Here is a 13,510-nt window from a genome sequence, read left to right as displayed (position 1 = left end):
CCTCCCACCCTCCCTATCCCACCCCTCCAGGTGGTCAGAAAGCACCGAGCTGATCTCCCTGTGCTATGCGGCTGCTTCAGGGAAGGGTTTTTAAAGGCAACACTTGGGGGAAGGCTGCTGGGTGACTTTCTTCTAGTTTGTTAGAGGTGAGATAACAGGGTGGTGTTTCAGGAATCTTAATCATCAACCTTCTGATTCCAGCCAGTCTGGGGTCTACGAGCTGGTGGTCTGCATCAACCTGGGGGTGGGGGGATGATCTTAGTTCCTGCAGAATACTCTAAGGTATGCATCAGATTGTTATGTATATCCCTTGGGAGGAACTAGGACTCTGTTTTACCATTGACCTATTGTCATTACAGGAAGTCCCCTACATACGGACAAGTTCCATTCTGAGAGCACATTCATAGGTCCAATTTGTTCATAAGCCAATTTGTTCACAAGTCCAACAAATTTAGCCTGGGTACCCAGCTAACACAATCGGCTATATCATACTGTACTGTAATAGGTTTATAATACTTTTCACACAAATAATACATAACAAACAAACACAAAAATAAACGCTTTTAATCTTGCAGGACAGCACCTTGTAAATTACAGGAGTACAGTACAACAGCTGGCATCCAGGGGCACGTTCGCATCTTTGAAAGTTTGCAACTTGAAGGTTCGTGCATAGGGGACTTACTGTACTTTTCTTGCTTAACTGCTTTTCCTTTGTTTCTGTGTTCCCTCACTTCCCTAATTGGTAACTGCTTGTGCTCTTTGAAACTCAGGGAAGACCTAGGAGACTAAAGTCTTTCCCTACGAACAAGAAACGGGGGACACAGAGGGCTTTCGTACCCTTTAGGGCCCCAAAGGGTCCTGCTCAGTTTCAGTATCACCTCCAGCGGGAAAGTCAGCCCCAAACAGAGCAGCTTACAATGCTGCAGGGATGGCTCCGAACACAGGGGCCCTGTGGCAGCGGCAGTGATGTTGCTCTGGCTGGGCTGTTGACCAGATGCAACCATACAAGTTTAACTACAATTTTTACTGTGAAATTGGACTATAATAAGAAATACATATGTGGGCTTCATCCTAAGCTCCTGGTTAGAGCTCCTAACACCGTCGTAATTTCCTAAGTAATAAAAGAAATAGCATCGTTATTTGGGTTCTGTGAGTCATAAGCAGGAAAAGAGTATCTTTTGTTATTCATAGCAGCACCTAAGTTTATATGAATGGGGTGAATTTTGGAAAGCCCCTAAGGATGGGGGGCTGGTTGCCAGGGGAACCAACCATGTGATTCAAGGGTTGGAATTTCAACTGGAGGGGACCTCTGGGGAGGGGAGAGGACTGGAGATTGACTTAATCACAAATGCCCAATGATTTAATCAATCGCGCCTATGTAATTGTCAAGGAAAAACCCAGTTCTTCGCTACTTCGTCTGTCTTTTCTGTGAGTCACACAAAACACTTCACTACTGGTCACCAAATGTTTTCTGGTGGAGTTTTTTTCCCCACATCAAGCAGTTCTCCACAACACCAGCTGCGTGTCCTGCACTTTAACTCAGTTCCAATACTATATTCCTGGAGGTAGTGTCAGATCCCACAGATTAAGGGCTCAGTCCCATAAGACTGCCCCCACAAGCACACACACACTTCAGATGCCAATCACAAGTCCAGGTTATCATCTGTGCTCTGACCGACCGCTATAGATGGCAGGTTCCAACAACTCCCTCCTTGGGTTTGATTGATTTGCTAGGATGGCTCAGAGAACTCAGAGAAGTGTCCCTCAGTATCTGCTGGGGATTTCTTCCAGAATACCAAAACTCTGGGATGCTCAAGTTCCTTATATAAAATGGCCTAGGGCTTCCCTGGTGGCGCAGTGGTTAAGAATCCGCCTGTCAATGCAGGGGATACGGGTTCGAGCCCCAGTCCAGGAAGATCCCACATGCCGCGGAGCCGCTAAGCCCATGCACCACAACTACTGAGCCTGCGCTCTAGAGCCCACGAGCCACAACTACTGGAGACCGCGCGCCTAGAGTCCGTGCTCCGCAACAAGAGAAGCCGCCACAATGAGAAGCCCGCGCACCACAATGAAGAGTAGCCCCCGCTCGCAACAACTAGAGAAAGCCAACGCGCAGCAACGGAGACCCAGTGCAGCCAAGAATAAATAAACTAATAATAATAATTTTTAAAAAAAAGAACCTAGTCAACTAGCAGCTAAACCTTTGGGTGGCCAACACTTGAACAGAATTAGACTTCTGTAATATAGTAAACCTGAGAGCTTATTCTGTCTTACAGACCAGGGGTCCCCAACCCCCTGGCTGTGGACCAGTACCAGTCTGTGGCCTATTAGGAACTGGGCCACACAGCAGGAGGTGAGTGGTGGGCAATTGAGCGAAACTTCATCTGCCGCTCCCCATTGCTCCCCATCGCTCCCACTACTGCCTGAACCATCCCCCAAGTCTGTGGGAAGATTGTCTTCCACAAAACCGGTCCCTGGTGCCACAAAGGTTGGAGACCACTGTTATAGACTTACTATCTTATGGCCTCAGGAAGCACTCATTTCAGAATAGGAGCAAAAACAAAGAGGAGGAAAGTAAATTAAAGTTATTGAATACAGTTTGGGAATCGGCTGAGAAACATGGAAAATGGAGAACTACCCAGTCTGCAAACACCACTCACCTTAATGCAGGGACCATCACCTGAAGGCGGCCTTAACCACTGGCCCGCAGGTGCATGGAGCCCCTGTTCCCCTCAGGACATAGATTCCACTGTGTACAATCATGTGTTGCATGTCAGGCCATCAGAAGAGAAACACAAGAGGAGACCAAGACAGGAGGGCATTTTGTAAATGAATGAATCATACACGGCCAGGAACCTTTAGAGAAGTGGTCCTAAGACCTTTTTGAGTATCCATTGCTACCGCGCACTCAGCTTCTACGTATGTTACATAGAGTGTCCATGACGTGGTTCATTCCCGCACTCACGCCTGCTCCCAGCTGTGAGCTGCGACGCCAGGAGGGATCCAGAATCCATGGAATGCTCCTGGTGTAAGAGGGAGAAACCAAGAAAGGGAAGGAACTAGAAGTTACCAGAGTTTTCACACGTGTATTTGGAGGTTTTTCTCTCACCAAGACGAATTTTGGAAATATCCTGGGCGGCTCTAGTTGCACTGCTGAAGCTGCAAGATTAGGGAAGGACTAATGCGGCCCCATAACACGTGGATGTGAAAACAGCTAGAAGTGGGTTAAGCTCAGACCGAGACAGAGGTCGGCAGAGATGGCCCGAGTGGACTCCTCGTTATGTACGTGTACTTCCTGAGGAAACTGTGGCCTGAATCCGAGGGGGCTATTCTGGGAGATGGTGGTGGTCCTGAGCCCTGAGAGGCTTTCCTAGGAATTGAGCAGGAATGCTGACCCCAATACCAATTGCCTAGCAGAGGAGAAAGTGATCTGAGGAGGGAGTCGTCCACGGGGACGGTGACAAGCGGATCATGTGCGTAGGCTGTCGATTTTTCCCCCCAAAATAGATGCAGCTGATCTCCTTGTGCTTTATTTTTAGTTTGTCTCTCTTTCCATTCACTGATTTTCTCTTTGAGTCTGTCCGGTATCAAGCTTATCCCATATGTAGAGTAATTTTTAAAAATTCCAGTGACTCTCTTTCCAAGATTTGAAGATTTCAATTTGTTTCTTTTTAACATCACCTGTTGCTGCTTTATTTCTGATTGCTTTTTAAGAATTTTTCTTGTTCTTTTTTAAAATGGAAGTTATCCCTTTTTGTATCTCTCTGAGCATGCCACATATACTTACTTTGAAGTCTTTATCAGTCTGTTCCAAAGTGTGAATTTGGAGTGGATTCACATTCCAATTTTTTATTTTCTTGGAAAGCTTTTTTTTTTCTCTCTCTTTCTTATCCTGGGCTCATACTTCCCTGCCTAGTGGGGTTTTTTAATAAAAAATTATTAAAATAATAATAAATTAAATAATTTATTATTAATAAATTATTAATTTATAAATAAATTAAATTTATTTAAATAATAAATTCATTCATTCATTCATTTTTGGCTGTGTTGGGTCTTCATTGCTGCACACCGGCTTTCTCTAGTTGCAGCAAGCGGGGGCTACTCTTCGTTGCGGTGCACGGGCTTCTCACTGCAGTGGCTTCTCTTGTTGCGGAGCACGGGCTCTAGGCATGCATGCTTCAGTAGTTGCAGCATGCAGGCTCAGTAGTTGTGGCTCGCAGGCTCTAGAATGCAGGCTCAGTAGTTGTGGCGCACCGGCTTAGCTGCTCTGCCCTGCCTAGTGGTTTTATGGTTGCTTACACCTGACCCCTGACTAAGCCATAGTCCTACAATGACATTTTAGGCCTCCCCTGTCCCACGGTGGTTTCAGAGTCATGCAGAATCAGGAAGTATACCAACTGGAGGCTTGGTTGTGAGGCTTATCTCTGTGTCCCTACCTCTCCAGTCTCACAGTCTAGGAAATGCCATCTCCCCAGGTGACAATCAGCAATAGTTGTTTATTTTTTCCCAGCTTCCTTTCATGACCTACTCTGCCTCTCACTTCCAGCAGTGAGCCTTGTGTGGAAAATTTTTAGTTCTCTTTATCCCATAGGATCAAACTCCCAATCAGTTCTGCTGACTTCCGGGTCAGAGCACAGCACACCCCAGGCTGCCGTCTGCTCTGTTTTGCATTTCTGCAAAGGGAGTACTTATCTCTTTTCTGCTGGATCTTTTCTATCTTCAAATACTCAACTTATCCTTGAGTTTATCTAGGTATACATGTCTAGGTTTTCTATTTCAGTATTTTATCTGTCACTGCTGTATGTTTGGAACAGAGAAGGTACATCAAAGCATGAACTCTCCGTCTTATCCCTGGCCTTTCTTCTCTGCCCCAAGTCTTTATGTCCAGTGGCTACTAAGCAAGGGAATTTTTGTGTCTATTGATGCAGTGATGTATATGGGTATGAGCTGACCACAGTTTACCAAATAATCAGCTTTGATGAGACAGATGGGGAAAGTTCATTACAGGTAGATTATTTCTGAATGACTTAGTAAATTATGAACCAACTCTCTCTTTCATGCCTGAACCACTAAAAGAGAGGTTGGATTACAAAATCTGAGAGATCTGTTCCAGATTTAAATGACCTCTTATCCATATTAAGTCATCACTTAAGAGGAATACACAACAACCAGGTTGTTTCTGAGAGTTGAATCAGCGAATTTGTAATTACCACACTTGAGTATGAGCTCATTAGCCAGTCTCATCCTAGGATGTATAACACCAGAGGACATGCTACAGCCTCATAACAGAATATCCAAGCCTGTGAAGGACTGGGGTAAAGCCGGACACATCTAACCTCGGTGACCACCTACAAGCAGGATGCCTCTTATTTAGGAAGGTCCTTTCCCTCAACCCAAGGCAGGTCCTTCGCCCATCAGAGTGAGGGAGCCCCCCACACTTCTGGAAGAAAGCAAATATGACACAGGGCTCGAAAGCATGGGTTTTGGAATTTGTGAGCCTCAGTCCCAGCTCTGCCACTGGTTGACTATGAAATTGGCAAGTTAACGCTCTCTGCCTTCATTCCCTCATTGTTGAGAAAGGAGTAATAGTTGTCTTCCCTCCCAGAGCTACCATGAGCGCTAAATGAAATAATGAGTGTAAAGTGCTAACCTGGGATAGCATGTATGTTCCTCCAAAAATTAGTAAGCACAGAATCACCATATAATCCAGCAATCTGGGTATATACTCTAAAGAACTAAAAGCAGGGACTCGGACTTCCACGTTTATAGCAGCAATATTCACAGTAGCCAAGAGGTGGAACCAACCCAGGTGTCCATCGATAGACGAGTAAATAAACAACATCTGGTCTGTCCACAAAATGCAATATTATCCAGTCTTTAAAAGGAAGGAAATTTTGACATATGCTGCAACACGGATGAATCTTGAGGACACATAATGTGAAATAAGCCAGACACGAAAGGACAAATAGTGTATGATTCCACTTATATGAGGTCCCTCAAATGTGGATCTGTCAAATTCATAGAGACAGAAAGTAGAAGGGTGGGTGCCAGGGGCTGGGGGACTTTCAGTTTGGGAAGATAGAAAGTTCTGGACGTGCGTGATAGTTGGTTGCACAACACCGTGAACGTACTTAACACTTGTGAACTGTACACTTAAAAATGGTGAAGATGGTAAATTTTATGTTATATGTATCTTACCACAATTTTTTTTTTTTTTGCTGTAGAAAGGGATTTTATTTTCCACCAACCCTTGCGCAGAAATCACAGATACCAGGGTTTTACCCCTCTACTTCCATCTTTGCCCAAATAGCAAAAATACAATCAGGATAATTACTTTTTCTTAGACAATCTAATTACAAAGTTGTTTCCCTCCCAGTAACCAACCAAACACATCAGAGGTATCTTATGTTTAGGTTCAAACCAAATAACATGAATTGACTTGAGAAATTCTGTGACTTCTCCTTGTAAACATGTTTACTACTGTTGCTTCTAAGTTCCCATCACTTACCAGCAGTTTGGATTCCAGATGATATTTTCAGACCTTTCAGTATTCAGCTCACCATCCACAAGACTGTTTCTCCTGTTGGTGGCCTGGTATTTAGATGTGCTGTGATTTCTTCCTTCCTCAGAGCAATTAAGAAACAGTTTCAGGGGCTTCCCTGGTGGCGCAGTGGTTGGGAGTCCGCCTGCCGATGCAGGGGACACGGGTTCGTGCCCCGGTCCGGGAAGATCCCACATGCCGCGGAGCAGCTGGGCCCGTGAGCCATGGCCGCTGAGCCTGCGCATCCGGAGCCTGTGCTCCGCAATGGGAGAGGCCACAACAGTGAGAGGCCCGCATACCGCAAAAAAAAAAAAACAGTTTCAGTTTCACGAGGAGCGAGGGCTTCAGGAAAGTCGTCCCACAAGGCCCCTGGAAATGAAACGTGAACCTGTTCATGACGGGGGTGGTTCCCATGTTAAATTCGGCCACTTCTACTCCCCGGGCAGACACGTGGGGGGCAAACATGGCGGCAGGGTAGACCACAGAGGACATTCCCACCACCAGACACAAGTCACAGAGGGCCAGCTCCCTGTCAGCCTCCTTCGGGATGGCAGGGTCCAGGTTTTCTCCAAACCACCCACGTGAGGTCGCAGCAGGCCCACACAGCCAGGCTGCCTCTTCACACCGGTGAAGTTTAAACACTGGGATTCTGGCATCTTGGGCTTTAGGTTCTGGAGCCCCTTTTCCTGATAAAACTGGACAAATTGGACTCTTGTAATTCTCAGCCACAACTCCACAAGAGGTACATCGAGTTTTAAATAAGCTACCATGGATTTCCAGAAGGTTCTTGGTGCCAGCCTTGTGGTGCAGCTCATTGGTGTTTCGGGTGATGACCACAGCCCGTCGGCCCGCCGGTCCGGCCGTGCCTCACGCTCGGCGATGGCCAGGTACCTGGCGTCGGGCCCCTTGCTCTGCACCGCTTCCCGCCGGTACTGGTAGGACTCCCACACCTGGGACGGGCTTCAGGCAAAGGCCTGAGGCATGGCCAGGTCCTGAGCTTGCCATTTTCTCCAATAACCTTCCGCTCCTCTGAAAGTCGGAACCCCACTCTCAGCACTGACGCCAGCCCCTGAAATGATGACTGTGTGCTTGGCTTTTGCAAAAAGCTTCCAGAAGCCCGGCCGTATTTGAACTTGGGCGAGCCATTGTTAGGCAAATCTTGGTTTGTGCAAGGCTGGAGAGGTCAATCCACAACACAGCTGGGCAAGTAATTGGCTTGGGACAATCCGGAGAGGTGGCATCAGGTTTTCTGTGTCGCACTAATTATTGAGATGGGCTCGTTTCCTGCCCCTCCCTCGTCTCTCAGGCCGCAGCTGCCCCAGCGCTGTGCCGGAAAGACACCGGGCCTCGGGCCTCTGCACGTGCGGCTCTTACCACAATTTTTAAAACAAGAAGAGCCACGTGACAGCCTCTGCACTTGCTGCGTAATTACTGTTCATTGCTTTGTTCGATCATTCTTATAGAACAAACCTTCTCCAGATCCTGTGTTAGGACTGCTGCTCCCAAGAGGAATGAGACACAGTCTTTGCCCTCAGAGCTCGTGGTCGGGGCGAGGCATCCACACAGTGTGGGGAGTAAAGTGCTATAAAGTGCCCTGGGTGATAAAGGCCTGTCGACGGCACGAGGGGCACTGGGCAGTGACTGGCCAGCTCTTCTTGAGAGACCAATGGAAGTCAGGAAGCCTTTCTGGAAAGTGTAACACGTGACCTGAATCCCGAAACCCGGCAAAGTGGTCATCGAGCTCTGGAGTTTGCCGGGGAGAGAAATCTGGGCGGTGCAGGGCCTGGCATGTCCTGCTGCATTGGTAGCCATGAGGAGGCCAGGGCCAGCAGCAGCCAGGGCTCGAGAAGGAGGCAAGGGCCAGAGCCCAGGGGGCGCTGGGCTCATGAGAACCATCCCTCAGTAGCACCAGATTGGTTAGCCTGTTTTTCATCGTTATTTGCAGACTAAACAGCATCTGGTAAAAAGCCAGAAGAGGCCAGTGTTTTCAAGCCTGCTCAGAGAGAGTGATCCGCGTGGGTCTGTGAGGCATCAGATCCTCTTCAGACCCGCACTGCTCACCATCTGAAGGAGTGCTTAGCTATTGCACACAAACCTCAGTCTGACATGAACCTGCTACTTTGTGCAACTCCAGCAGCAGAGAAAATGTCTCTCTTCGTTTTTCTCAGCAGTGTTTCAAAGTGAGCTTTATTGATTATGACCTTGTATTCATTTCAAATAAAAGACTTACGTAACCAGTTTTATTTAATAGTCGAGAGCCTTGCATATTCCCAGTTAATCAGGAAACTAATACGTTTGTACTGGCAGCTACACACAAACCTAGGCTATTGTTGGGGACTACAGCCCGAAGCCTGAAGCGTGTCCCAAAGTTCTCCGTGGAATGTGAAGGAATCCCCATCAGCTGTAGCCTGAAAACTGTTTCCTGTGAAGTCAGAACAGCGCTGTTGGGTTTCTAGGAGATAAAGCGTACTATTGACATCCTAATGCCTTGCTGGGTGGCAGTACTTCCGGTTTCCACCAGGCTGCAAGGAATTCTCACTGATATTCCGGGACAGCCCATTTTCTGCAAACAAATATGTTCTTAGGGGTCTGCCCTAATTCGCCATGTCCCTCCAGAGCAAGAACTCACCAGGGGCTTACAAATATGGCCTCCTGTTAGAGAAGGTATCAAAAAATTCTTATTTCTTACAGAAATTTCAGGGAATCAGCACCAAATAATTCAGAAAGCCTGTTTTGTGCAAACAAGCCAGTGCCATTTTGGGTTTTGTATTGAGTGAAAGGACTTAGAGCATTTCTTTGCATGCTGCCCTGGCTGTGACGGGCATCTGCAGAATCTCCTAACATCGTTCTCATCACGCACTCAGGAGCTGGGGTTCATATCGTTCACTCCTCTGTGAAACTTCAAGTCGCCACCTCAGCTAATCTGTCTGTCAGCCTCGTGAGCACAGACCAGCAGCCACGCCGTGAGACTCCCGGGTGACAAAGTGAGAGGAGGTAATTTCACTGCCTTTCCTCCCTGGTTGACAAAGATTCTGACATTGCTCTCGGTGTCTAGAGCAGTGATTCTCAATCAGTGGTGACTGTGCTCCTGGGGCTTTGGCAATGCCTGGAGGCATTTTTGATGTCATGACTGGGACTGCAGGGAAGTTGGGGGAGGGATGCTACAACCATCAGGTGAGTAGAGGCCAGGGATGCTGCTAAACATCCTACAATGCACAGGGGAGCAGCCTCCCTCCCACCCTCAAAGAACTGTCCAGTTAAAACATCAAGAGTGTGAAGATTCAGAACACCTGAGTGCCTCCATTTAGTCCTCTCAAACTTTTCTGCCCAACAAAATCTTCTCCCTTTGTAGCAATGGGGGTTATAGCAAGGTGCGAGGCTGACTACATTTCCCAGCCTCCTTTGCAGTTCAGTGTGGTCGTGTGACCGGTTCTCACCAATAGAATGTGACCTGAAGTGATGTCTGTCCCCCTACTGCTGGCAATATGTAGATGACAGCTAGGCTGTGGTAGCACCACATGTTGGATCCTGGATCCCTGAGTCATCCCATGGGACACAGCCACCATCAGCTAAAAGCACAGGCTGCAGTCTGGCATGTGAATGAGAGATAAACTTCTGTTGTGTTTGAGCCAATAAGCATCTTTGGGTCTGTTTGTCACAGCAGCTTAGCTCATCCCAGCTAAAAACGGACATTCCCCCAGAAGCCCATTTTGGCCCTCGGAGCCTTAGGAAGCTGAGACCTGTGAGTGAGGCAACCATGGCGGGAATCTTTGCCCTGGGGTTAGCGTGGGGCCCCCTCCCCTAACTGTCAAAGCCCACTGCCAGGGGCCCTGCTTTGCTCAGCATAACCTCAACTCCAGAATACGTTGTGATACGATCCCAGCTCTGTGTGACCTCGACTGCATCATAAGGATTAGGGCACTTGAGTTGCCAGTGACAGAATTTCAACGGGGACCAACTTAGGCAACAAAAGGAAGAGGCTGAGGAAACCAAACCACAGTGAAAGCAGCAGGGTGGACCTGCCGCAGAGACGGCTGGAGCAGCGGGGCTCCCCTCCTCCACCTCTTGCCTCCACTGTTCTGGGGGTGTTGGCCCTGTTCTGGATTTCTGCGCTCTAGCTGCTTCACACAGGAGGGAAAAGTCACCTTCATCCTTGAGCTCATATCCTCATTTTGAAAAGCTCCAGGAAGGACTTGGGTTGAGCATTCCTGCTGCGGCTGGAGAGGGGTGTGCTCTGGGAGCAGTAAGGAACAGGCCTGTCCCCACATCGGCAGTGAGCGTGCGCACACTGTACTCAGTGGAGATGTGCCCACCTGCCCAGCGACCCATCTTTTCCCCAGTCCTGTTGCTCTGAGCCAGGGGATCGGGCTGTAGCCTCGGGGAGCACATCACAGGATTGTTTTCCCCACGGCCTCCACCCCAGCTCCTACCACTGCCGGTGAGTGCTGTCTGAAATGTGACAGGAGAAAATTCTAACTGTGCAAGGTGTGATCAGTCATAAAATACGATGGCACGTGAAGTCTGCTATGTGGCTAAAAGTTGGAAAATTTTCAGCAAGATAAACTGAGTACCATCTGTCTCAAGTAATGCTCTCCTGTTCCTACTGGCTAATCCTAGTTTATTTCATCCATAGCATTTATCGCACTCTGTGATTACTTGGTTTATCTGTTTACTTGTTTATTGTCCATCCCTCGTACTAGAATGCAAGACCCCTGAGGGCTGGGATCTTGTCTGTCTTGGTCCCTGCAGTGTCCTCACCGAGCCTGGTGCCTAGCATGGCCCTGGCGTGACGTGTGCAAGAGAGCATTGCTTCTGCCGAAGCTCGGGCGTGTGGGGCTTTGCTGAGGGCCATTGCACTTGTCCTCTGTGTGTGATGACCTAAATGTCTGCAGGCGCTTCTTGGAATCTGCTCTTGTTTGCATCACCCCTTGTAGAAGTTCCTTCCAGTCTCTGAGAACTGAACATGTGTTTTCTCCTAATTTTGAGTGTAACTTCCCACTCCTTTGTAAACCCCTTTTATTTCTTTCACTGATCACTGGGAAGAAGGGGATTTCTGGTACAAACAGAAGAGTCAAAATGAGAAGGGCGTGAACCCATGAGACAGTGATCGCCCTTTGGAGATGGTGTTCAGAGTCTCACCTCCCAAGTCTTTCCCATTCGTTCCATAAATATTTATTTCTTGGCAGGGGCTCCGTTCACTCTCTTGAACCCAAATTGCCAAGTCCTCTTGGGGACCTGTCTGCAGCATTTGCCACCACTGACTGCTCTTTCTGGGACTTTCTTCACCCTTGGCTTCCACAGCAGTGGCCCAAAACCCTGTTTCTTCCTCCTTTGCTGTCTTCCTCTGACCTCACCTCCAAGTTCTTTTCAGGGGCTCAGCCCCGTCCCCTCCAGCATGTTAGACGACGCAGCGCCCACCGGCCTGCCCGTCCGCGTCCTCAGCCCGACCTCGATACTCACTTGGGTTCAGTTACTTCCGGGTGTGGTGCTTCTCGACCTCACACGTCTCGTTAGGTCCTGCGCTCTCCCAACATGCATCTCAGACTCCATGTGTGCGGGACAGAAGTCATTTTCTGCCCACACTCTCACTCCTCTAGATGCTTCTCTTTCCCTTGGCATTTGCCTGTCCCTCATCCAACTTGTACGCAAAGCCTGTCCATCCTGCGTGCTCAGCGTCTCTCTCTGAGCCCGCGTCTCCTGCCTCTGCTCCAGCCGGCATCCTGTTCCCATCTGCTAGTGCAGCCTCCTCTGCTCACCTCCAGTCCTGCCCTCCTACTGGCTCTCTCCACATGTGTCCACCAGAATAAACACAGCACAGCCCTGTCACAGTTCACTCTCTGACCCCAGCTCTTCAGCACTTTGATACCCTGAAGGCAGGATTAAGCCCCAGACCCCTGCCGCCCTTTCCAGACTCCCCTCCAGCCCTGGCACCCGATACTCCAACTCTGTGGAACCTCTTGCAGGCGCCCCGTGTGCCTAGCTACAGCACGCTGCTTCCTCTTTGCAGAAGGCCTCCCCTTAGACAACCTCGGAAATGCCACCGCCTTTAATAACCAGTTTATCGGGACGCCTCCTCAGGGCCCTCTCCCTCCTCCATCACTCACTGTCCCCAACCCTGTGTTTATCTCCATCACAAGCCCTATTACACTTTACTTCATTTATGTGATTACAAGTCTGTCTTCCCTGCCAGACTATAAACTTCGCCACACATCGTAGGCTTTCAGTATGGTCCCTGGGTGAATGTCACACACACATAAACTCCACGAAAGGGGCACTTTATTTTGTCACGGCTGTATCCTCGGAGCCTGCTTCCTAGCAGATGTTCAACAAATATTTGCTGACCCTGTGAGTGAATAGAAATAAAAAATGTACACACCAAATGTATATCATATGCACACGTTCCAGAGGCCGAGGTTCCGGGAGTCTGTGAATCTATGGAGTTTCTCTTCAAAGCCCAAGGAGGCATCACCACCCCTCCTGCCCCTCAGTGGCCAGCTGCCGGCCGAGCAGCCGTGGCCTCCTCCCGGGCCTCCGGGTGACTCACGGGACGACTTTATCTTGGGGAGGCGTGGGGGGAGATGAGGGGTAACAAAAACCACAGACGCTGGGGGTCATCCAGCCTGTGTCTGTGGAGTGAACAGCAGGAGCGAATCCCAGGCTCCCCCGGGGCGGGGCCAGGCAGGCGTCCGTCCCCTGCGGCACCGCTGGGCTCAAGCATGCATGTAGTGCGGGAGTCAGCCAGACTTGCGGTCGATGCAGTAAAACAGCCGCCGCTCCTAAGGCACCCGCTGCAGCGTTAACGTGCGCACATTCCTTGTAGGTTGTGAGAAACACACACGGGTGCAGTGATTATTAAACATTAAGTTGATCATTCCCCCTGTGTGTCTTTTTTATTCTTTACAAAGGGCTTTATCTCATTTGATGGTGACATCAACCAGGAAAGAAGGTCAATTTCACAGGTGAAGAAAA

At 48.9% G+C, this 13,510-nt stretch overlaps 1 pseudogene; it reads right to left on the bottom strand.

Moving 5' to 3' along the window:
• Nucleotides 1-7,782, bottom strand: part of LOC114889548 — an 11,659-nt pseudogene extending 3,877 nt beyond the window's left edge.
• Between the last annotated feature and the right edge of the window lie 5,728 nt (nucleotides 7,783-13,510).

This window comes from Monodon monoceros, unplaced genomic scaffold (genome assembly GCF_005190385.1).
Source record: "Monodon monoceros isolate NGI ecotype Baffin Bay Population unplaced genomic scaffold, NGI_Narwhal_1 Super_Scaffold_9, whole genome shotgun sequence".
In the NCBI taxonomy this organism is placed as follows: Eukaryota; Metazoa; Chordata; class Mammalia; order Artiodactyla; family Monodontidae; genus Monodon; species Monodon monoceros.
This window is presented reverse-complemented; position numbering and strand designations above follow the sequence as displayed.